This window comes from Panthera uncia, assembly GCF_023721935.1.
Source record: "Panthera uncia isolate 11264 chromosome A3 unlocalized genomic scaffold, Puncia_PCG_1.0 HiC_scaffold_12, whole genome shotgun sequence".
NCBI lineage: Eukaryota > Metazoa > Chordata > Mammalia > Carnivora > Felidae > Panthera > Panthera uncia.
In genome coordinates this window covers 20850275-20876495 of record NW_026057579.1, presented here as the reverse complement: position 1 = coordinate 20876495, position 26221 = coordinate 20850275, and the positions used below count along the sequence as shown (strand labels likewise).

At 37.1% G+C, this 26221-nt stretch overlaps 1 protein-coding gene across 16 annotated transcripts in view; it reads left to right on the top strand.

Annotated features, from left to right (window-relative positions):
* Positions 1–26221, top strand: part of NCOA1 (nuclear receptor coactivator 1) — a 241278-nt gene that overhangs the window by 28404 nt on the left and 186653 nt on the right. The window contains exons 2-3 of one of the 16 annotated variants that reach the window (XM_049651960.1): positions 5719–5799; positions 7155–7222. The exons of 13 other annotated variants lie outside the window; for them this stretch is intronic. The gene's annotated coding sequence lies outside the window, so the exon portion shown is untranslated. Of the gene's footprint in view, positions 1–5718; positions 5800–5828; positions 7223–26221 lie in introns of those variants that run through there. 2 more of the 16 variants (XM_049651959.1, XM_049651963.1) reach the window with 2 other exon arrangements.

The window sequence follows — 26221 nt, the reverse complement described above, 5'->3', positions numbered from 1 at the left end:
AAAAAAAAAAAAAAAAAAAAAAAAAAAAAAAAAAAAAAAGTCAGATAATAACAAGTGTTTATTTGAATGTGGAGAAATCAGAATCTTCAAACACTGCTGGTGGAAATATAAAATGGTGCAGTCAGTTTGGAAAACAGTCTGGCAGTTTAAGATATCCTGCTGAACGCCTTCAAGTGTTAGCTCAGATCTCACCTTGAGTAAAGGAGGTCTACACATAGCTTCCTATTTAGTGTCCCTTCCTTTTCACTCACAATCCCTTTCCCTGCTCTTTTTTTTACCCTCTAATACATATCACCTTATAAATATCACGGCATAATTTACTTGTTTTATTGTGTTTATTGTTTGCCTCTTCCCATTGGCACGTAAACTCTGTGAGGCCAGGATAGAACAGTGCCTGGCTTAGTGGCCTGTCATTAAATGTCTGTTGAATGAATGAATGAAAGCTGGCACTGGCTCCACATCTCATGCTCTGAGTCACTGTGATATGCAGCCTCTCTAACTATTATTGAGTTTTCATAATGACTTAATTTTTATAATGATTTAGTAACTATGTAATACTTTATCTAGCTATACTGTAATTTATCAAACTATTTCTTGTGATATAGTTTATTTCTGAAGGATAGGGTCATTCATTTAACAAACATTTAGAAGCCTTTAGAATTAGGCTTTGTGTGCCAGCCTCATAAAGATGAAGAAAATATGGACCTTGTTCTCAAGGAACTGTCAGACTACAGTGGCAGTAGATACAGCAGCAGTTATTATAATGATATGTGATAAGGGCACCCATTAGAGGCATTTGGAAGGTACAAAGAGAATACACCAGACGTGCCCAACTCTGAGAGCTAGAGGTTGGGTCCTGATTCGGGGGTGGGGTAGAATTGGGAGGAGGAAGGACAACTGAACAAAAGGATGCAGTAACCAAAATGTACATTGAGGGACAGTTTCAGTCAGAAGTTAAAATAGAGGGGAAGAGGACTCAAGATTGTCAAGGATGAAAAGGGTAAAGTACAACTTTAATCATTAGCAATGTCATATCTTCTAGTAATTTGTAGCGTAACACATCGTTGTGATCTGAGGAAGATTCTTACTTTCAGAAGTCTGCAAGTGGTAATACATTTGGTTTGTGTTTATCTTAAAATATGTATTACTCCTTACCCTTAGGAGAGGATAGGATCGAGTTCTTAGAATTCCTTTAAACTGCAAACAATGGGTATTATAAACTAATAATTGTAGAAGTGAACACTTTTTGAGTATTTATTATATACTAGGCACTGTTCTAAACATTTTACATGTGTTAATTAAGAATAATATATTTTACCTTTAGTTATATGTACGGTCATGATTATCTGTAGGTGGATTATTTATATTTGGGTTATCCATTCATTTCAAAAGATCTCTTCGTTGACTGTGTCCTTCTACCTTCCCCTCAATATCATTCTCCTGTAACAATCATGTTTTTATTACACCTAATCAGCTCCCCCATCATCATTTATACCTGTATTTTAAAGCTGATAGATTGTTTTTGTCTTTCTACCACACGTGTTGACATTTAATGGGAAAGCAGATGTCATGTTAAGCCTCAGACAAGTATATAGACTCATTTTCCTCATTCTTAGAATTTTCCTAACTTCTTAATATTTTATTTATCTATTCAAGGTTTTTCTCTAATTGAGGTGTATTAATTTACACAGGTACCAGTGGAAGCCATTTTTCCCAGTCCTATTTGTTATCAGACTCCCTCTGCCTATAAATCAGGGATATAATTCTTAGAAACCTAGGATTAGAGGAAGGAGAAAGGTTATGAAACAGAATCCACTTATGGGAGCTGATTTCAGACAAACCTAACAACTCTTAGGTTAAGAGTTTATAACCTGTTCTAGTCAGATTGCCTCTGCACTCCTAGTGTAGTTGTGATTAGAAGGGAGAAATGTAATATTGGAGATGAGGGTATTATGGTAAGATGGGGCAGCCAGAGTACGGCTAGAGTAGGGTTCTACAGTGTAGGGGAATTTAAGGTTACCAAAATTAGGGAAGAGGGTCATGGAGAAGACTGTGCAGAAATGTGGAATTTGTAAAAGGCAAATTGATTTAGTAAAAAATTACTAGAGATGACACTTTAGGGGAAACAAAGGACATTTTTTTCTTTAAGGCTGTCTTGTTCTGATGACCTCCTGCTCACATGCGTCCAACTTAGGTTGATTCTTCAATGTAGTCTCATTTTCCATATTTGGGAAACTAGTATGGGGGTGAAGATTAAGTTGAATTTGGGAAAGATACAAGCAAATAAAATGTAACTCCACTATAGTTAATGTTGTAGTGCAGTTTTGCAACATAAGCTTTTGTGGATTAGCCTGCCGATTGGACCATAATTTGTGACATTTCTTTTATAGGAATATGCATATAAAATATTAAATGACTAACATATAGTTAAAATAAAGGCTACAATTGGTTTTAGAGAACAAAGCCCTCATTTTAAGGGTAAGGATTAGGAGAAAAGAATCTGAGATTTGTAAGGGACCTTTTTTTAAATTTGGGGTATAATTGACATATTGATATATTAATTTCAGGTGTACAGTGTAATGATTTGATGTTTGTATACCCTGTGAAATGATCAAAGAAGTCCAGTTACCATTTGTCACCATACAGAATTACAAACTTTTTTTTTCTTCTAGTGATGAGAACTTTTAGGATTTACTCTCTTGACAGCTTTCAGATATGCACTACAGTAATATTAACTGTAGTTACCATGCTGCTGCATATTACACCCTTTGATTTATTTATTTTATAGTTGGAAGTTTGTATCTTTTAACCCCCTGGAACCTTTGGTTTTTTTAGTCCATCTCTCTTCTGTTTGATTATCTTTAGTAATAATGATTGTGGGGTTGGCTTCTTTCCATTGTCTACTTACTTGTCCTAGTTACATTCTCTGAAGTCATATAGAACACATCTCTGTCCATTTTGATAGGTCGAGGGTTCAGATATTTGATGACTGCTTTGATGTCTCTATATGATGATAGCTAGTCTGTCTTCCCATATGCTTCTCTTTTTCAGGCTGATTTCCATAGCCTAATTGTTCTTGTATGCCATTGTTTTCAAACTTGGAAATCCTTCTAGATAGTCTCTAACTTTAAGTCCTTGAAATCATGGTATTCAAAAACCTCATCTCATGGTTTAAATGTGATTCTAATCAGCTGAGATCAGAATGGGTCTATTTTATCAATGTGCTCAAGATAGTCCAAGTTTCCAATTAGGTTTTTTTTTTCTTTTTTTAAATGACCATATATGCTTCATTTTGTTCCCATTAACTACTTTGGTCACGTAAGCCTGTAGATGAATTTATTTATGTATTTACCTATTTATTTTCATAATTGGCTATTAAGCCAGATCTTCCTGTTTTCATTTTAACTTAAGAGAAGAGAATGATGTAGCGAATCAGGCTATGGACATTAGGGGCAAAAAGATTTGGGTTTTCCCATGTAGTAGTAAAGTGTCCTTGGATTATTGACTTAGCTTTTTTTTTTTTTTAAATGAGGACAATGATGCCTCATTACTAGGATTGTTACGAGAATTACATGAAATATCTATTGAAAGGACTTTAATATGCTTTATTCTAGTGCTTCATTTATTGTTACTTTTTAAAATTTTTTTTAAGTGGGCTTTTTGCCCAGCTCTGAGTGAAGTGTGGGGCCTGAACTCACGACCCTGAGATCAAGACCTGAGCAGAGATCAAGAATTGGACACTTTACTGACTGAGCCACCCAGTTGCCCCTATTTACTATTAACTTTAAAATTTTTTTAAAAATAAACATTTAATAGATGCAAAAGAGTTTATAAAAATATGTAGCCAATAAAGAATACTACACAGCAGACATTTATGTATCACCCTTAATTTAGATCTAGTTTGTTTTTAACCTAGTGTTCTATCCTTTAGATCATTTACCATTTTTAATTTTCATTTATTGCATTGTCTAGGCTACTCAGCTTTCTGTTGTCAACAGATCTGATGAGCAAAATTTTTTTGAATTATTGGAGCAAGTCATTGAAAAAAATATTTAACAAGGAGGCCTGAGGCTGAGCAGGGGCCAGCCGCCACAGGGCTGTTCCTTGGTGGGTATTGAGTATGGTTAGTTAGCATTGTGTAGGATCAAGGTTTATGGACAGCTACTCTGCCTGGAAGTATCCTTACCCACTTCTTTCTGCCATTTTTTTCTCTAGAAGGATATTTGAGAGATCAGTGCAACATTTATGTATTCTCTTTAGTATTGTCCTGATTTATCCACCTAATTTTTTTTTGATGGTTATGCTGTGAAAACTGCTAATTTTATGAAAAGATCAGCCATAATTAGCATAATGACATAACTTAAGCTCTTAGATAATTCAGCTAGTGGTAAAATATACACATTTTTTTTGTTTTAGCATATTGTAGATTTTAAAAAATCAGTTTTAAATTTCTCAGATTATTTAAGTTCTTAACATAACCCCCCCCATGAATTAAGAGATGTTCTACTACTTATCACAAATAGCATTTTATTAATTTCTCACTAAAAATTGCAAAGTACATCAGAGTTGCTACCAAAGATTTCCACTTTAAGAATTAACAATAGCTTATTTTTCTGGTGCCACAATTTTGAAAGTCTTTTACTGGTCAGCGGAATATCTGAAGAAGTGTTGGACAGAAGATGTTCAATACAGTTTTGATTTAAGCAAAAAAAACCTATGTTTGTTTACATTAAAAGTTAGAGATGGACCATTGTGTTAATAATTACATTCACTTTGTCATTTATTTATGTTACGACATTTTAGTGAGTAAATTTTTATTATGATTAACACTGTGGAATTTCTAGCTAATTTATTTTGGGAAATAAAGACACATCTGTTTCTTATACTTCACTTTTGTAATAGTATGGCCCTGGGCCTATGTTTCAGATTTTAGCTTTTGTTCTCTCAGGGGGCTTATTGATTGTTTGTTCCTCCTGAGGCCCAATTTTCTTAATCTAGCCTTTGTTGTCACATAGTTATTTCCCACTAATTTATCATCCATATGCCGATTAGACATACTAACATGTAGTGGCATTGCAGTCACTGTCTCAAGCTAGGTTATTTTGTATTTTTCTTTTACTTCCTTTAAAATGGCAAAGTCCTGGGGAGTCTGAGTGGCTCAGTCAGTTGAGTGTCTGACTTCAGCTCAGTTCATGACCTCATGGTTCACGAAGTCGAGCCCCACGTCAGGCTCTGAGCTGACAGCTCAGAGCCTGGAGCCTGGTTTGGATTCTGTGTCTCCCTCTCTCTCTGCCCCTCCCCTACTCATACTCACTCTCTCTCTCTCTCTCTCTCTCTCAAAAATAAATAAAATATTAAAAAAAATTTAACTGGCAAAGTCCAGAGTTCACACGTATTCAGACTTGGATGTGTAGTACCTTTGCAAATCTCATCAGTGCTGGTAGGGAGAGGAGGAACTGAGAAACATCTTGAGGTTGAAACGTAAGGTAAAGAAAATGTACTTATGAATATTTTAGATAGAAGATATCTCTTAAAAGAGGTTGATTGCTGTGGAGCCAGAGTCTTATGGGGATTTCTTATAATATCAGATTTCTTTGTAGCCTCACTTCAGCAGTATTAAAGCCTCATAATAAAAAATGATCTTATGGCTTCTTGAGTGTTATTGAATAGCAATGATGGACTGCTCAATTGAAAACTATGCTAACTTTTTGTTTGTAGGATGGGGGAAGGGAACAACCCATTATCACAAGCAAACCAACAAAAACCCCTTTCTTTCCTTGTAGACCTACAACTATGCAGGTTTGGGAAATTTACCTTACTTTCTTTTTTTTTTTTTTTCATTTTTATTTATTTTTTCATTTGAGAGAGAAAGTGTGCACAAATGGGGGAGAGGGGCAGAGGGAGAGAGAGAATCTTAAGCAGGCTCCACACTCAGCACGGAGCCTGATGTGGGGCTCAATCCCACAATCTTGTTTGTGATCATCATGACTTGAGCCAAAATCAAGAGTCGGGTGCTCAACCAACTGAGCCACCCAGGTGCCCCTACCTTACTTCCAGTGTTAAGAGATGACCTTATATGTTTGTTTGTTTGTTTGTTTGTTTGCTTGCTTGCTTTTCAGGATGTCTGATAAAATTACCGAATAGATCCACAAAAAGGACAAATCTTCTATCTGTGTTTGGTACTTGGTCACCTGGTAAAATCAAATCTATGGCTTGAACGAATGCTTTTCACCTTTCCTTCCCCAGTTTGAGCACTAGTAGCCACCAACAAGAGAAGTTTTATTCTAAGGCAAACCATGGCCAAATTTAGGTGATGGTGCAGTTTGGGAGAACTATCATTTTCAAGCAGTGTTTAGCTGTTAAGGTGGTATTATCCATCCCACACCTCACATGACATGAACAGTAATAGGACAAGTCAATAAAGTTGAATGATCTTTGTAATGGGAATTGGAAGATCCGGGTTCGAATCCCTATTCTGTTAGAGGTTCTGAGCTTGAGCAGATCAGTTTCCCTCTCTCTGGGATGTAGTTCTTTTAATCTGTAACTTGAAGGCTTGCATGGGCTGATCTCTTAAAATCTTTTCTGATTTAAAACGATAAATTAATTATTGTATTTTTCTCACTATTTCTAAATGTCTGTGTATACGTTTCCCCTTTTTTCTAGGAGGAAAAGTTAAATGACTTTCTGAGACCAGTTTGTATGATTGTGAAACTGCCCATTCCTGATTCTTCCAGTTTTGTTGTTTATTCATTTATTTAGCAAACATTTATTAGGCATGTGCAGAATTTCAGGTTCTTTTAAGTTCTGGGAAGATCAAGAAGACATAGAACTCTGTCCTCCAGTAGTTTATAGTATAGTAGGTGAAGAAAAACTCTTAACACAGTGTGATTAAAACAAGGGGAGGTGTAACATGGCAACGTGGTGACACAGAGAGGAAGTGAATCTATTTTGGCCAGTCAAGTAACGGTTTGCAGAGCAGGGGACCCCTGACTAGAGTTTTAGAATGGAAAAAACCTTTTTGCCCCTCAGTAAAATAGGAGATTCTTAACATAAAGAAGCAATTAGGAAATATAGATATCGAAACTCAGGAAAACAACCACTCTTAATACCTTGATATGCATTTCTTCCCACTCTTTTGAATCTGGATTTTGAAGGATGCCTAGAAGACTAAACAGAGCTGGAGGAGGAAGCATTAAAGAGCAAAAGAATGATAAATACAAAGGTATGAAATTCTGCAAAAGCATGTTGTATATGGCCAACTCTAAGTTGTTAGGTATTGCTGGACAATGAAGGGTATTGCATGAGGAGTGGGAAGATGTTTGGAGTCACCAGCTGTATTGAGGACGTTGTGATAGTTAGGCATTTAGAGTCTGTGTGTCGGAAGTTGGGAGCCCATAAAGGGTTTTACGATAGAAAAGGGACAGATTCATGATGTGATCTGCATTTTAGAAAACTTATTTTTGCCAATTTCAAGAAGGTAGATTGAACACTCACTACCTTTTTGCTTTCCTTCACCAAATCTATAGACATAATAGAAAAATATATATGTAGTCATCCATAGAAATAAAAAGGGGAGGGACGCCTGGGTGGCTCAGTCGGTTGAGCACCTGGTGCTTGATTTTTGGCTCAGGTCATGATCTCAGGGTCGTAGGATTGAGCCCCATGTGGAACCTGCTGAATATTCTCTCTCTCTCTTCCTCTGCCCCTCTCCCCACTCACGCTGTCTTTCTCAAAAATAAAAATACAAAATTAAGAAAAAAAAGAAATAAGAGGAGGAAATCATTGTAAATTAGAAACTGTGAAGAATTTCTGAAAATAGGAGTTCCATTGGGTAACACTCATATCCAGAGGTGGGGGAACCTGAGAGCAGGAAGCATCCCCCAGAGTTATCAATAAGGTGATTCATTAGCCTTACTGTAACATAAGCAGCTCCAACCCGTGTATGTTCTGATACTAATTTCGGTCAAGCAAAAGGTCAGTTTCCAAGGGAGAACTGCATGTAGGAGCCTGGGTCTATGAGATGGTGAAGCACCATCGGTAGCTGGCTGTACTCGTATGTGGAAGACCAGGCACTGAGGCACCTTGTCTGTTCTTCCTCCACTCTTCTTGAAAACAATATGAGTATTGCTTCCTGAATGAAGTATCAACAGAAGCCAACAGAATGTAGCAGAATCCCAAATATAAGGCTAAGAATTGCCAAATGTTTCAGGAAAGCCAACACCATGCAAGAGAATCAACAGAGAGCTCAGAGTCGAGTAAAAAATTACTAGAACAGATTTATAAAATGAGCTTAGCCAATAATTTTAGAGAGATAAGGAATTTATTATATTCTTAACAACAAGTGATTATAAAATAAGGGTGGGCATTTATTAGGAAGAGTCAATTAGAGATCCGGGGAATGAAAAATGTGGTTGTTGAAATGGAACAACCTACTTGGTGCCAGTGGAGGATGGATTAGAACACTACATGATGGTAGCAGAGAGAACTGGCCTTTTCTGGTGATCCAGTGATCCAGTGAGATCCTGAACTAAGATAGTAGCAGTAGGGATAGAGCTGAGGAAACAAATACAAGAGATGTTAAAAAATATAGAATTAATAAGACCACTTGGGTGTGAGAATGAGAGAGAAGAAGGCATCTGAATTATTTATAGGTTTCTTAATTAGGTTAAGTGGAGAGATAATGTTTCCTGAAACCACACTAGCAAATTCAAGAGTAAAAGCAGTTTTGGGGGCGCAGGGGGTGGGGGTGGGGGTGGGGGAGGTGGGTAGGGTTGAGATTGAGATGCCTGTGAGACAAACAGGTGGAGAGGTGTTTTCTGTTAGTCTAGTGGATATATGGATTCAGAACTCAAATGTTTGGGCTTGGGTCAATTTTGGAAGTCCTATATAGGTGATAGTGGTGTTGGGTCTCATGCTCATAGGTGAGTTTGCTCAGGAGGAATATAGATTTTGAGACAGAATGACTACTTCCATTTGAGAGCTATGTGGAAAAAGAGGAACCAGCATGGGCAAGGAAGGGTTGGAAGAATAAGAGATATAGCAAGAATAACGTCCTGGAAACCAGAGAAGTAAGGGAGTGGTCAACAATGTCAGATCACCAAAGAGTAAATAAGGGCTGAGTGGTGATTTGCTAATTCTGGAGGCAGGGAACAGCTTGAGTAGAGTGGTGGGGCTAAAACCAGATTGCAGTGAGTTAAAGAATACATGGAAGGTAAGATGGTAGAGGGTGTGAAGCTGGATTCTGCAGACGTAGGTTTTGTAGAGGAGCGAGATCTGTAGAAGCTGGGCTATGGAGGGGCTGCAGGGTTGGGGGAAAGGATATTGTTCTGTTAGTCCTTTTTTCTTCTCTAGCTTCTCTTCTCTGCTAGTTTCTTACAAACCTTGTCAGGGGGTTTGTTTCATTCTCTCCTTTTACCTCCTCGCATTTCACTCTTAAACTTTTCTCCCAACTCGACGTTTTTGTAGCACTTGTTGCCTCTTTTCTTTGGAAAGATTTATATGCTATCATACCTTTTTGTTCATTTATTTGTATGCTCTATCTCCTCAGCTACTTGATACCACAAGTCTCTCAAGGTCTTTTTGTGTTTTTAACTTGACCACAGTGTCACAATAAGATGTTCAATTAAGAGTCATTGAAAATCAATGGCACAAATACATTTAGTTCCAAAATCCTATTTTGGAATAGTTCTAACAAAAAAACACAACCAAGTGCATTTTACACAGTTAGAAGTTTTAGGAAAATTTGGGCAACCTTAATATACATTAATTGAAGTACTATGTTCTGATGACAGTAAGAATTAATTATCCTGCTCTGGTGAAAATACATGTACATCTCTTGTTTGGCTTTATATCGCGAAAGATGTTGGCAAACTAGGATCTTGTTCAGGAGAGACAGAAAAATGATGGTGTCGAGAGGCCTGGTTGCCTCTTTCATTCTTAGTAATATTACTGCTATGTTATGGACACCTCATTAAGCCCCACTATAAAATTAAACATTTCCCAGCAGTTGTAAGTGGAAGTCTTAGGGAAGGACTTCTAGGAAAGCTCTTTAAAAGAGATGGACTCATCGGGGAGCCTCAGAAGAAGCTCTCACCCCTTCCTCCTTTATTCTCCTTGGGACGTGGATGTGATTTCGGGGGGGGCCGCGATCATTTTTTGACCATGGGATGACTTTGAGCATAGCTGTCATGGGGTATAGGGCTGGCAGAGTGAAATGATAGGACAAGTGGAAGTCTATAGTGAGTTCAGAGCTGTCAGTCCATCCTCACATACCTACCTCCAGAGGCCTTATGTGAGGAAAAATAAACCTCCCTTTTCTGTCAACCACAGGTGTTTATTTGTTCATGTGCAACTGAACCTGATCCGAACTGACAAAGAGAGAGCTAGTCCACTGACTGGATTGAGGCTATTATTGAGGCCAGCGTTAGCAATCAGAGAAGAGGTTGTGGCCCCAGCTGGTTTGGGGTTTCCAAAGTTGGCATTAAGGGAAGATTTTCTGAAAAAGATTTTAACACTGATCTAAATAATCCTTAAAAATTTTTTTTGATGTTTATTCATTTTTTTTTTTCAACGTTTTTAATTTATTTTTGGGACAGAGAGAGACAGAGCATGAACGGGGGAGGGGCAGAGAGAGAGGGAGACACAGAATCGGAAGCAGGCTCCAGGCTCCGAGCCATCAGCCCAGAGCCTGACGCGGGGCTCGAACTCACGGACCGCGAGATCGTGACCTGGCTGAAGTCGGACGCTTAACCGACTGCGCCACCCAGGCGCCCCAGATGTTTATTCATTTTTGAGAGACAGGGAGACAGAGCGTGAGTGGGGGAAGGGGCAGAGAGAGAGGGAGACACAGAATCCGAAGCCGGCTCCAGGCTCCAGGCTCTGAGCTGTCAGCACAGAGCCCGACGTGGGGCTCGAACCCATGGACGGCGAGATCATGACCTGAGCTGAAGTCGGACATTCAACTGACTGAGCCACCCGGGCACCCCAATCTAAATAATTCTTAAGAGAGGTTTTCTCAGCATGATTCTGAAAATACATGGCCATCTTTCTTGTACATATGAGCAAACAGAAAAATTGTAGGAGATAAGACTCAGCAGTTCAAAAGAAGGAATAATTTGAATTTTCATAGCAGATAGCTTTCTGAAAAGTAGTTATGACACTGTGCCAGATGTAAAGAATCCAAATTCTTAGACCCAGTGAAATTTAAGAGGTGATTGTCATGAACAATGAGTATTCGGAGAACAGGAAAAAGTTTTTGGAAAACAAAATCAATTTTGAACAAAGTAATCGTGAAATTGCATATCCAGAGAATCATATTAGTGAATCAGAACATTAATTTAACTGATGTTCCAGAGTTATATAAAGAAACAGATCATGACAAAAAAGATAATAGATAGGGTAGATAGATCCAAGAGATATGGTATGTATAAATTGAGTATTCTAGAAGGAAAAAGCAGATGATGTATAAGTAATCAAGAAATACTCAGTTTATGTGTTGAAAATATTGCTAAACTGATAACATATTTTTTAAATTTATTTTTATTTTATTGTTTTATTTGGAAATGTTTTTAAGTTTATTTATTTGAGAGACAGAGAGAGCAATGCGTGTGTGGGAGGTGCCAAGAGGGAGGGGGAGAGAGAATCCTAAGCAGGCTCTGTGCTATCAGTGCACATCCTGATACAGGGGCTCACTCTGATGAACCTTGAGATCTTGATCTGAGCTAAAATCAAGAGTCAGACGCTTAACCAACTGAGCCACCCAGGTGCCCTGATGACTTAACATTTTAAAAAGAACTCACCAAATGGCGGGACAAGTGATTATTGTAGTCACGTTTCTAATGTTCATGGATGAGAGAAAATTCTACACACAGGAAAACAAAATGATTTTCAAGGTAAAGATAATCAGATTGGAATCTAATCTTATACTTAATGAAAATGTTAAATCAGGGAAGTCCAGACCTTTGGATTTATGGACTAATAAAATGCAGGTAGAAAACTTGAGTAATTGACATAAATTATCAAGCTTTTTTTTTGGCTAAATAAGGACATAAAATATAAAGCAAATAATGGAATAATTTTTGTTTTACAGTGAACAGTACTGTCATTTTTATAGATTTTGCTGAGTTGAGGGCTAGCAAAAATTTCATCACCAAATAGTATTGGTTCTTGGCTTGGAATTTGGTAACTACTCCAGTATCTGCAATGTTGTGAGGGAAAAGGCTATGAACTCAGAGTTTTATACTTTACCATGCTGTCATTTACATATGAAGGCAAAATAGAGGTTGCCAGACAGACATGGTTTCAGAAATAATACTGGCTTTGTATCTTTTATGAAAAAAAGTATCTGAGGAAATACTCTACAGAGTAATGTAATTAGTAAACTTGATTTAACAGATTTACATTAAACTTTATACCTTATCGAAGATTGATTACCTGTGAAAGTCATTTACCTAAGGCACAGAAATAGCAAAAACAGAAACTCAAAAGTATTTATTTTAAGCATTTATTGTGTACCTGCTGTATACTAGGCAGAGAGCTAGGCTCCCGGGATACAGTAAAAAAAAAAAAAACAACAACAACAAGGCAATGTGAATTTTGCCCTGATGGAATTTACAGTCTAGAGGGTGATGCAAGAAATAACTGGGTAGGTACAGTGCGGTGCAATGGATGCTACAGTGGGGGGAATGTGAGCATAGAGCAGGAGCTGACTTTCTGAAGAAGGAACATCTGTGTTGAGACAAGAAGACAAGAGGGAGAAATTGAAAAGATTTCAGATTAGTTGATTGCAGAGAGTACAGAGTAGGAGAAAGGATCAGATGATACCAGAAAGATAATGAGGGACAGTATCACACAGAACCTTGAAAACAGTGTCAAGGTAGTTGGGTATTACCTTGGGAGGAATGGAGAATTACTAAAAGATTTTAATCATGAAAAAGAGATGTGATCTGGTTTGTTTTTTAGAGAGATCACACAGGCTATAATGTGGAGAATATCAGATTAGAGCCCAGTAAAATTGAAGGTGGTAAGATCATTTAGAGAGTTGTCTTATTTATTTGTTTGTTCTAACAAATATTTCTAGTCAGAGGTGATATTGGGCTGGCCGTGGTAGGATCATGGGATGGTGAGTTAGTAGATGGATTTGAGAACAATTGAGGCTTTGATGGTTGGATATTAGGAAGATGTAGGGGGAAGAGGACAGACCTGATCTTAAGATTTTGCTTGTGCAGTAGGTACATGGTGATGATGCCATTCAATAGGGGAATCTTAGAGAAGATTAGGGAAGGATGATGAGTTCAATTTGAGGTGCCAATCCAGAAGATAGATAAGTGGATTTGAAGTTGAGGAGAGGGATCTGGGCTAGAGATAGTGATTTGGAAGGTAACTCAAGTCATGATGTGAAAGATCATCAATGTAGAATGTGCAGAGAGAAGAGATTATTTAGGTGAAGGACCTTAGGAACACATACATCTAAAATGAGGATCCTTCTAATAAGACTTTCAGAAGGAATGACAAAAAACATAGGACAAAAATTCAGGAGTGTGTAGGCTAACAATTCTGAAACCATTGTATGTGTATATGAGCATTATACAAGTAAATAGATGGTAAACTGTGGGAGCCAAGTTTCTCACTTTGCAGAGTGAGGTTATAGATAACCCTGGCAAGGGAACGGCTAGAATGAACCATGTGGTATTGGATTAGAGTTAGAGACATCAGTATGAACTCATATTTAGGTTAATAGATACAGAAATGATTATAGATATATTTATATAAATGGCCTAATATACATGCATCATCTGTCTACTGAGAGGGACTAGGAGCAATGACACCCTGGTAGCACAAGCACTCCCAGATCTTGGTTTCTAAAACCATTCTCCAATAAAAAGAGCTAGGCTGTTTGGGAAAAGGCTGATACTAGGACTGGGGCAGGAATATACACGGTGGGTCTTGAACATTTCGTAGCGCTGAGAGTAAGAATATATTCAAAATCCCAAAATCTCGGGGCTTGGCAAAAGGATGCAGGAGTCAACTAGAAAGAGCTTCCAGTGGCCAAAGCGGGAAAAATTTGGACAACAAAACAAGTAACGTAGTATTGGGTTGTAAGGGAGAGAATAAAATAAATATCCCTAGGTCCATGCTCATTAAAAGAAGTGACTGAATAAATAAATGCCCCTACTTATTTATTTACCCAGTACAGAAGAATTCAAAGTAATTTATGCAGACACGTCCCTTCTTCAAGAAGATACAACCTAATTCCCCATTCCTTGAGTGTGGGCTGCACTTAGTGACTAAAAGGGAATTGTTATTTGTGTTTAAGATGAAATAAGTAGGGGTGGCCCAAGGTTTTTTCATGGGATGTAACATTAAAGAAATTGGTGATCTCAGTGGGAGCAGTTCTAGGGGGAAGGTTGTTTTTTTTTTTTTTAATGCTATTAATGTATATGTCTCCAACCTTACAGAGTATTCTGTGTGTTCTTATTAGATTTAATCGTAAACTGACAGCTACTTAGTGTCTATCAAAAGCTCACTTAAGGGGCGCCTGGGTGGCGCAGTCGGTTAAGCGTCCGACTTCAGCCAGGTCACGATCTCGCGGTCCGTGAGTTCGAGCCCCGCGTCAGGCTCTGGGCTGATGGCTCGGAGCCTGGAGCCTGTTTCCGATTCTGTGTCTCCCTCTCTTCTCTGCCCCTCCCCCGTTCATGCTCTGTCTCTCTCTGTCCCCAAAAAAAAAAAAAAAAGCTCACTTAAAACATCAAATATGAGAAGGTAGTATAATGAATATCTCAATTATGTATTCATCTAGTTTCTTGTATTAAGTTTTCAAAGAACAGAAATATCAGGACCGTGTCATCTCAGTCTCTCCTGACATGAAAATGCCAATACTGAATTCTGATTTAATGATTTGCTCTCTTTCTGTAGAATCTATCTGTAAGAAACATTATTTGAATGATGTGCATCTTCTAAAATTAATTTGAAACCTAGTGGACTAAGGTTCATTGTTCTTTATACAAGTGTATATGGTTCAGATACAAAATTTGTGTTTTGTTCTTTTTTTTTTTTTTAATTTTTTTAATGTTTATTTTTGAGCGAGAGAGACAGAGTGCAAGCAGGGTTGGAGCAGAGAGAGAGGGAGACACAGAATCCAAAGCAGGTTCCAGGCTCTGAGCGGTCAGCACAGAGCCTACTGTGGGGCTCGAACCCACAAACCCTGAGATCATGACCTGAGCTAAATCGGACGCTTAACCAACTGAGCCACCCAGGTGCCCCTATGTTTTCTTCTTAATCAAAAATTAAAAACTTATAACTTGGAAAACATAGAACTAAATTTGATACTCAATTTTTTAACTTGCTGATATCATGAGCTTGAAGGTGTTTGTTTTAGTTACCTACTGCCATATAACAAATCACCCCCAAACTTAGTGTCTTAAAATAACATTGATTTGTAATTTTTTTTACAGTTCTGTGGATCAGGAATTTGGGCAGGGCTCAGCTAGAGGATTCTTCTGTTTTCTGTGACTTCAGCAGGGATCTGTCAGCTGGTAGCTGAGCAGAGCTGGACAGTCTAAGAAAGCTTTGTCACATGTCTGCCACATGGCCTCTTCACAGCATGCTAGTTTCAGGGTAGTTGGACTTCTTACATGGCTTCTAGCTTCCAAGAGGGAGAAAAAGGAAGCTGCCAATTCTCTTGGTTTCTAGAGCTTGAGAAGATCACTTTTACCTCATCCTGTTGGTTAAATCTTGGCCAGCCAAGTTTTAAGGAGCTAGGAAATAAGCCCTCTCCCTCCCTACCTCCCTCTCTCTCTCTCTTTAAAATTTATTTAATCTCTATACCCAGTTGGGGCTCGAACTTACAACCCTGAGACCAAAAGTTTCATGCTCTTCCAACTGAGCCAACCAGCTTCCCCTCCTTTTAGCCCCATCTCTTGATGGATGGAGTGACATGTGCACAAGGAGAGAGAAGAAATCAGTCAATGGCAGCCATCTTTAGAGGGTAGTATGTGCCCATACCAACTGTTTAGCAGTGTCTAATTTTGAATTTTATTTATATAGTTTTATTGTGATGAATCCTCTTTACCTTGTATTTTAACTTGTAACTACTCCAAGTCCTCTTAGAAATAGACAGGTTATAAATATTAAGTAAAAAATTATTACGTTAATTTAATAGAAAAGATTTTGGGATAGTGGAGGGGGGCCATGCTGAGCCTCACAATTCTCATTGCCATTCACTATACATTTATCTTGGATTAACAGGTATCTTGGATTATTTAGAGTTCAAAAATTTCAAAACATCTTTGTTTAGGGCTATACTAAGAGAATTTTCTGCTTTATTTTAATTTCCCTGATCTGGAAGATTTACTGATGTATTTCCATATATGTATTTTAAGCCCTGATAAACTTTGTGGAGCATAATTCAGCAAAGACTATCATAATTTAAAATCAAGATGAGGCACCTGGGTGGCTCAGTCAGTTAAGCGTCCGACTTCGGCTCAGGTCATGATCTCACAGTTTGTGAGTGCGAGCCCTGCGTCGGGCTCTGTGCTGACAGCTCAGAGCCTGGAGCCTGCTTCTGATTCTGTGTCTCCCTCTCTCTCTGCTCCTCCCCTGTTCACACGCTGTCTCTCTCTTTCAAAAATAAATAAAGATTAAAAAAAATTAAAAAAATAAAATAAAATTAAGATACTCTTTTAGTAATTCTACTTCATAAGTACACAGATATTATTTACAGCATTGTCAATACTGAAACAACACAAGAATTCATCAGTGAGAGAATATTAAGTAAATTATGATGTATTCATATAATGTTATGAAATTGTTTAAAAGCATGAGGGAATTCTATAAGGAATGATGTGAAATAAACTCTGAGGTACATTAAATTAAAAAATCATGATGAGAAGCTGTGTAAGTATGTCACCACTTTCATTAAAAAAATATAAATGCTTTTATATGTATAGAATACCTATGAATACATAATAAACAAGGAAAGGGAGCAGGATGATTGGGGGAAATTTTCTGTTTACCATAACTCTTTAAGACAGTTTACTTTTTATATCAGGTACGTATATTAACTACTCTAAATATTAACTTAATGGGGTGCCTGGGTGGCTCAGATAGTTAAGTGTACAACTCTTAATTTCAGCTCAGGTCATGATCTCATGGTTCGTGAGTTTGAGCCCCGTGTCTGGCTCTGTGCTGGCAGTGCGGAGCCCGCTTGGGATTTCTCTGTCTTCCTCTCTGTCTGCCTCCCCCCCCCCCCCATTCTCTTTCTCTCTCTCAATAAATACATAAACATTAAAAAAATTAACTTGAAAAGTGCTCTGATAGGAGTATATGGGTGGCTCAGTTGGTTAAGCATCTGACTTTTTTTTTTTTTTTAATGTTTATTTGTTTTCGAGACAGAGAGAGACAGAGCATAAATGGGGGAGGGTCAGAGAGAGAGAGGGAGACACAGAATCTGAAGCAGGCTCCAGGCTCTGAGCTGTCAGCACAGAGCCTGACGTGGGGCTCGAACTCAGGGACCGTGAGATCATGACCTGAGCCAAAGTCGGACACTTAACTGGCTGAGCCACCCAGGCGCCCCAAGCGTCTGACTTTTGATTTCGGCTCAGGTAATGCCCTCACAGTTCATGAGATCCAGCCCCGCGTCCGACTCTATGCTGTCAGCACAGAGTTTGGGATTCTCTCTCTCCCTCTTTCTCTGCCCCTCTCCTGCAGTCTTTTTCTCTCTCTCTCAAAATAAATAAATAAATAAATAAATAAATAAATACTTTTTAAAATGTCCTGATAACTTTGTTTCATTTGTTGGTTATCTTTTTTGTATAAGCTGGAATGTTGGATGCTCTATTCAGACAGGAGTAGTCTAGCTTCAGGGAGCCTAAAGGCCAGTAGGAAAGATTAAACACATGTACCAAGTAATGAGACTGCTTGCTAGAGTTGTCATTTTAGCATTGTTCAATTTTTTTTTTTTTGGAATGCCATTATGTTTATTGGAATGCTGATTTCTTATTGTATTGAAACGTTCTTTATGTTCCAAAAACACGTTCCTTATGAGGTCTGTGTTTTGCAGATAATTTCTGCAGATATTTTCTCCAAGTTTGTGACATGTCTTTACATTTTCATAACACTGTCTTTTGAAGAGTAGAATTTAAAAATGTTGTTTTACTGTGATATATCAGTTTTTCTTTTATGATTTGTGCTTTTTGTGTCAGACCTAAAAACTCTTTGTCTAACTCAGTTTGGCAGACTACACCTAACTGAACCCACTGCTTGTTTTTGTAAATCAAGTTTTGTTGCAACATGGCCATGCCCATTTGTTTACACATTGCCTATGGTTGCAATATGACAGAGTTGAGTATTTACAGTAGAGACTGTGTAGCCCATAAAACTTAAAATATTCACTGTATAGCCTTTTGCAAAAAAAGTTTGACAACCCCTAGGCTAACCTAGGACCCCCTAATTTTCTCCTAAATTTTGCTCTAGGTGTTTTATAGTTTTGCATTTTTAAATATTTAGGTCTATTAATTTTTGTATAAGATATGAGGTATAAATTGAGGCTCTCCTCCACCCACCAAAGGGATTGTCAGTTGCTTCAGTAGCATTTGTTACAAAGCCAATTCCATTGAATTACCCTGGTACTTTTGTTGACACTCAGTTGACTGTGAATTTATAGATCTGTTTCTGGATTGTCTCTTCCTTTCTCTTGGATTGTATGTTTATCTTTATGCCAGAATTACAAGGTCTTGATAACTATAGCTTTAAACAAAGTCTTGAAGTCAGGTACTGTAAGTTTTCCAACTTCTTTTTTTTTTTTTTTTTTTTTTCCAGAATTGTCTTGAGTATTTTAGGTTCTTGTCATTTCCATATAAATTTTAGAATCAGCTTGTCAGTTTTTACAAAAAAAAAATCTCCTGGGATTTTAATTGGGACTTAGGTTAAATCTATAAATGCATGAGAATTGCTGGTTTTTTTTTTTTAATTTAAAAAAGAAAAATTTTTTTTTAACATTTATTTATTTTTGAGACAGAGAGAGACAGAGCATGAATGGGGGAGGGGCAGAGAGAGAGGGAGACACAGAATCGGAAGCAGGCTCCAGGCTCTGAGCCATCAGCCCAGAGCCTGACGAGGGGCTCTAACTCATGGACCGTGAGATCGTGACCTGAGCTGAAGTCGGACGCTCAACCGACTGAGCCACCCAGGCGCCCCGAGAATTGCTGTTTTAACAATATTGATGGATCTGGTCTTTGAGAAGAGTATATCTCCATTTATTAAGATCCTTGATTTTTCACTCAGAGTTTTATAGTTTTGAGCATACAAATCTTCCATTTATTTTGTTATATTTATCCTAAGTATTTTTTGATATTAATGTAATTGCTACTGTTTTGTTCATTTATTTCTAATTATTCATTGCTACCATATAGAAGTACAATTGAATTTTGTGTGTTGACTTTGTATTCTGCAATTTTGCTAAATTGTCTTACCAGTTTCAGTAGTAGATTCTTTGGGATTTTCTATATAGACAATGCTATCATTTGTGGAAAAAAAAAAAAGGCATTTTTGTTTCTTTTTTTTTTTTTTTCATCTATAGGCTTTTATTTGTTCATTTTTCTTGCATTGTTGTACTGGCAGCCCAGTACAGTGAATAGGAGTGGTGAGCAGATGTTCTTGCCTTATTCCTGATCTTAGAGGGAAAGCATTTAGTATTTCATGATTATGTATATTAGCTGTAGATTTGTTGTAGACTCATGTCCTAGGCTGAGGACCTTCCCTTCTGTTTCTAGTTTTCTGAGTTTTGAATCATGAATGACTGGGCTTTTTCTAATTTTTTTTTTACATCTATTAAGATGATCATTTATATTTTAGTCCATTGTTAGGGTGAATTTCATTGGTGGATTTTTTTTTCATATGTGGAACTAATATTAATATTAATAGTGCATTGCTGGGATAAATTCTGTTTGGTCATTATATATATTCCTTTTTCTTTATTGCTGGATTCATTTTTTTAATATTTGTTTAAGATGTTTTGTGTCTATATTCATGAAAGGATGTTAGTCTGTAGTTAATTTTTCTTGAAGTTTTTTCTTTTGTCTGTTTTTTGTATCAGAGTAATGCTGAAATTTATGAGTAGTGCTTATAAGATGAATTGAGAACGGTTTTCTTCTTATGTATATTTGGAAGAGTTTATGTAATATGGTATAACTTCTTTTGTAGATGTTTGGTAGAATTCACCAAGGAAGCCACTTGTCATGGAACTTTCTTCATGGGAAGGTTTTAAATTATGAATTAAATGTCCTTAATATATTAAGAGCTATCCTTATTATCTGGTTTCTTCTTTTAGTGAACTTGGTAGTTTATCTTCAGATTTTTAAGAAATTGGTACATTTTATGGAAGTTGTAAAATGTATTGCCATAAGTTGTTCATAGTATTCTTTTGTTATCCTTTTAGTAGCTATAACATCTCTAGTGGTGCTCTTTTTTCATTCCTGATATAAATGATTTGTGGCTTCTCTTTTTTGCTTGATCACGTTAGCCAGAAGTTTATTCAATTTTATTGAATGTTTCAAAGAACTAGATTTCAGTTTCATAGATTTTCTCTAGTTTTTTTTTTCAATTTTATTTCTTCCTTCTAATGGCTTTGTGTTTAGTTTATTCTTTTTCTACTTCTCTAAGATGAAGGCTTATTATTATTGGTTCAAGACTTTGCTTGTTTTCTAATATAAGCATTTAATGCTCTTCTGTTTCTAAAAACTATGTAGGTGGTATCCCACAAATTTTGATATGTTCTATTTTAAATTTCATTCAATTAAACATATTTTTAAAATTTCTTACTCTTTGACCCTTGGGAAATTTAGGAGTGTGTTGTTCAATTCCTAACCCTCAGTAATTCTTTATTTTTCACTTATTTATTCTGATTTAATTCTGTTTTGGTCAGAGAAAATACATCATTTGACTTTAATTCTTTTAAATATGTTGAGGTTCATTTTATGGCCCAGGATGTGGTCTTTCTTGGTGAATGTTCAATGTGCCCTTGAAAAGAATATATATCTGCTCTCATTGTGTAGAATATTCTATAAGTGTTCAGCTAGGTCAAGTCAATTGATAGTGTTTTCAAGTCTTCTATGTCTTAGCGATTTTCTATCTTCTACTGATTAGAATATTGATTATTATATCCTTTGAGTTAGTCTTTTTTCATAATTCCATTTTATGTAAACTCTTGGCTTATTCTATATACATAGATATACATGTATATACACACGTATACACTTATATACACATGTATAAATACATATATGTATGTACACACATATGTTAGTATGTATATCTATGTATATATACACATATATTTTAGCAGTTGCTGTAAGTCATGGCTTTTCAACCTTGGCACTACTGGTATTTTCAGTTGGATAGTTGTTGGGGACTGGAGGGGATATTCTGTGTGCATTGTAGGAATTTTGGCAGCGTCTCTGGCCTCTCTCTACTAGATGACAGTAGCACCCACTCCCCACCCCCAGTTATGAGAACCAAAAATGTTTCCAGAGTTTGCTACATGTCCCTGAGGGAGTAAAATACCCCCCTGCTTGAGAATCACTACTCTAGGGTTTAAAAGATACAACTTTAGCTTTTGATAATCTTTGTATAAATAACATTATATATTTCATGTGTCACATGATCACCTTATGCCCGAATACTTTATTTTCTGTCTTTCCTCTTTATGTATGTTGTCATAAACTTTGCTTGTATATATGTTGTTAACCCCACAATACATTATTTGTGTTCTTCATTCTAAATGTTCTTCATTCATTCTAAAATGAATAAAAATAAGAAAAAAACCGTACTTTATATTTACCTTCTCTTTATAGTGCTCATCATTTATTTTTGTAGATCTACATTTTTACCTGGTAACTTTTACCCCTGCCTAACGAACTTCCTTTAACATTTTTGATGTTTGCAGGCAGTGCATCCTGTCAGGTTTTATTTGTCAAAACATTCTTTCTTTCTTCAATTTTGAAAACTTTTTTTCTGGTGATAGAATTTTATGTTCAGCTTTTTAATCTTTCTATGCTATTTTCTTTTGCTTGTGTAATTTCCTGAAGAGAAGGAAATTTTAATCTTTGTATGTAGTAATTTTTTTTCTCTGTCTGCCTTTGGGATTTTTTTATCTTTCTGCATTTTAGCTATGATCTATCCGTACATATTTGTGTGTGTGTGTGCACGTGCGCACACACACGCATTTAGGTATATTTTATGATTCGGATTCTGCAGGATTTTTTTGCTGTTTTGTTGTCTTGGATTCATTTGGAAAAATTCTTGGCCATTATCTCTTCATCTCATTTTTTTTGTTTCCTTCTCTTCAGGCTTCAGTTGAATATTAGATATTTTGTTATAATTCTACAGCTCTTGGATGCCCCGAGCTGTATTTTCCCATCACTCTTTTTACCTGTTTTCATTTTGGATTCTTTCTACCGACTTGTCTTTTAGTTCACCAATTCTTTCCTCATCTGTGTCCAGACTGCTTTTGAGCCTGTCTCAGGAATTTTTTTCTCTAATAGGATTTTTCTGTTGTTTCTATCTTTTATATTTTGCCTTTTTTTTTACAGTTTCCATCTCACTGGTGAAAATGTCCATTCTGTTTGTGCATGTTTTCCATCTTTCCTACTAGATCATTTAACATATTTATAGTTATTTTTAAATGGCTGATACTTTCAATAGCAAAATCATTTCTGATTGTGTTGATTGCTTTATCTCTTGACAAAGGGTTATTATTATTTTTTTGCTCTTGTGTATGCTTCATAATTTTTGATTTAATGTTCATCATTGTGTACAGAAGAATAGGAGAGATTGAAACGCTCTTCTTTTGTTAGGCTGTTTGTGCTGGAGGTTGAGTCAATCTAATCATGAACCGAGTGAGGTTTGGATTCTTTTGCCCTCATTACCTTCATTGTACCACAGGCTTCAAATTTCTCCAGCAGTTGGCTGCTGTTCCCTTGCGTCTAGAGTGTGGCATGTGGTATTACAGGATTTTTTCTGTGTTCCTGTACCACCCTCATCTTTCAACAGTCTTTGCATATCTGTGTACCAGAGAGATTTCTCTTTATGTTATTGTCCCTCTGCCCAGTGATTATTGTTGCTTGTTACCCACGCCTGTGTCTGTGGGGCAGGGCAGGCTTCTCTTGTCCTAGTCCAGACCCAATCCTGGTCAGGCCCTATGTTCCTGGGTGTTGGTGGTGAGGCTTTCTTAGCTTTTCTGCTCTTTCTCCCTTGTGGTAGTCAGATTCTGCCATATATTTGTATTTGGTCATGTAGTAGTTGATCCCTTTTGATATTGGTGCAGGATCCTTTTCCCATGACTCTTTCCTGCTCCCTCCCCAAAAGTGGCAGAATTTTTTTTTTTTTTTTTTTTTTTTTTGCCTCTACCTTTTCCTAGCATCAGTGTATCTTTGCCTGTGTCTTGAGGCTTGAGACTGTTTCCTCCTCCTCCTCCAGAGGCAGAGGCATTTTGCTTGTATTCTCCTCTGAAGCAGTAGATTTTTGCCTGGATCCTAGGTTGAGAGGGTTTTCTGTCCTTCCCCTAGTGGCTCTAGGCTTTTGCTCTGTGTTTGATGAAAGGTTGAGGAATCAGGCAGGGTTTCATGCCCATTCTTGTAACCTCCTGCACACTTGCCTATTGATGCAGGGCTCTCTCTGGCTTACCTTTAATTTTTCTTGTGAGCACCTGGCCGAGGCATGCAGAAGAACTTACAGTTGAGTGTAAACTCTGCGTGTGTCTGGGGTCTCCAGCCATTCCAAACTGACACATCAGTCTACACTTAGTCTTTAAGAATTTGTTAAAATCTTAGCTGATTTCTTTTTCTTACACACGTGTACGGTGACCACTTCTTTTTCTGTGACCTACTGAAGGTAAAACAAGTTATGTGTGTGGTCTCTCCTTGGAGGAACTTGTCCCTCTTTGGAATTAAATTTACTTGGTTGCCCTGTGACCTTGACTCTTTGTTAGGCTTAAGAGAAGTTTTCATTTGATAGATCTGGCTTTTACTCATGAGGGTGGGATTGGCATTCTTTTGTGGCTCTCTGTATTCTGAGTGGAAGTGGAACCCTTAGAGTTCTTGACAAGGTGTGCTATTTCAAACAGCTCTTTATTCTGATCCCTCTTTCATGCTTTCTCTTGCCTTCATCTGCCTCTTGAGTATTTCTTCGTTTAGGATTGAACTTAAGGGGCTCTTTCTCCTGTGAAACCTTTTCTGATTCCACTAAGTCAGAATGAAACATTTCTTGACTTGTACAACTGTCTTGACTCTTGTGCAGCTGTATTTCATTTTTGTCAGCCCATTGAAGCTCTCAGTGAGATTGGGCAGCTTTTATTATCTGAGGCTCCTCACTCTCATATGACTATAACAGTTGATAGATTTTTAGATAGGCTTACAGTAAACTTGAGAGAAAAGATAAAGTGATGTACAAGAGAACTTATATTTATCAATAAAATTACAAATTTGTGAAATCACACTACATAGGTTTCTGTACTGTTTTGGTCTGTACAGTTGCTGCTCTTGAACTCTAAATTGCTTTTAAAAACAACACTTAAATTTGTGGAGTCTAATCTCTTACAATCGCGGGCCTAGTTACCCAAACTAGTATATATTCATGTAATGAAATGTCACGGCGCTTTAAAAACAATGCTGAAACAGACCCTAACATGGAACACCTGTAGGATGTGCTGATTGAAAAAAAAAGTAAGGTGTAAAACTGGGAATTTTGTTTAAGAAGATAGGAGGAATAAGACTGTTCTTCAGTTAAGTGTATTTACATAAAGAATTGCTGGAAGGACATAGAAAAAACTAACAAAAGTGGTGACCAATAGCAATCAAGGGCAATGTGAGCTGCATGTGGGTGACATAGGAATGAGACTGTTAAAATATGTGTTCCTTTTACATCATTTTTCAGTTTTGATAAAATATTTTGATGTCAGTGTATGCAAAAGATGTAAACTAAAAATACTAAACACACCTGTGGATCTTAAAAGATAATAGGAAAATCTGAAAAATACTTCAGAGATGATAAAAATGTTGGCCTATGAAATAAAAATTGTGTATGAGATACCTTTATTTTATGCACATCAGATTTTATAAATGAAAAGACCACATACAGAACATGGAAAATTGCAAAGAGCAAGGTTTTATGAATTTATGAATCTGGCTCCAGGTGAATAAATATTTAAGAAGGGTGTCTTTCTAGCACGGTTAGAGAGGTTTCGGTTCTTGACTCAGTAGTGGAATGGATGATGCCTTAAAACAGAAAGGAGCAATGTGTATAGGCAACAACCGTAACAGAAAGACACAGTACTCAGAGTAGACTGGGCAACCATTTCTTACTCATGAAATCACTTGGCATGTCCTGGGAAACTGGTAAAATGTATCTTAACTGTTGTTGGGACGAATTGGAGATGAGAATACCAAAGAATATTCTTACCACAAATTAAAACATATAAGGAAACAACAATTACATTACTGCAACAGATTATAGCCCAGAAGTCAGCCTTATTTTAGAAAAACCAATGAAATATGTGGGAAAAAAAACCCTTATAAACCAAAGGATGGTGAGAATTACTGAATGTTGTCAGGAAAACTGGTTGGCAATTCAGAAAACAGTTTAGAGTCAAATCTCATTTCATACATCTTTTGGGATGAAGTATTGAAACAATTAGCCTATAGACAAGGTAAAAATCAGAGTATTTATCTGCTATCATTGAAGGAGGAGAAATTTCTTTTTTTTTTAATTTTTTTTTTTCAACGTTTTTTATTTATTTTTGGGACAGAGAGAGACAGAGCATGAACGGGGGAGGGGCAGAGAGAGAGGGAGACACAGAATCGGAAACAGGCTCCAGGCTCCGAGCCGTCAGCCCAGAGCCTGACGCGGGGCTCGAACTCACGGACCGCGAGATCGTGACCTGGCTGAAGTCGGACGCTTAACCGACTGCGCCACCCAGGCGCCCCGAAGGAGGAGAAATTTCTAAGCAGAGAAATAATAAACGGAGAAGGCAGTGGTGGACAAATCTGGCCACCTAAAAATAAAAACTTTTATATTAAAAACTAGCAATTGAAAAAACGTTCAAAGTAAATGAAAGAAATAGTGTTTTCATAATAATAACAACCTACACAAACAGTTAAGGAAAACATGAAGAAACCGCTTTCCCATCCCACCTCCCATAGGACGGGAAGAGGAGGTGTACCAAAAGTTT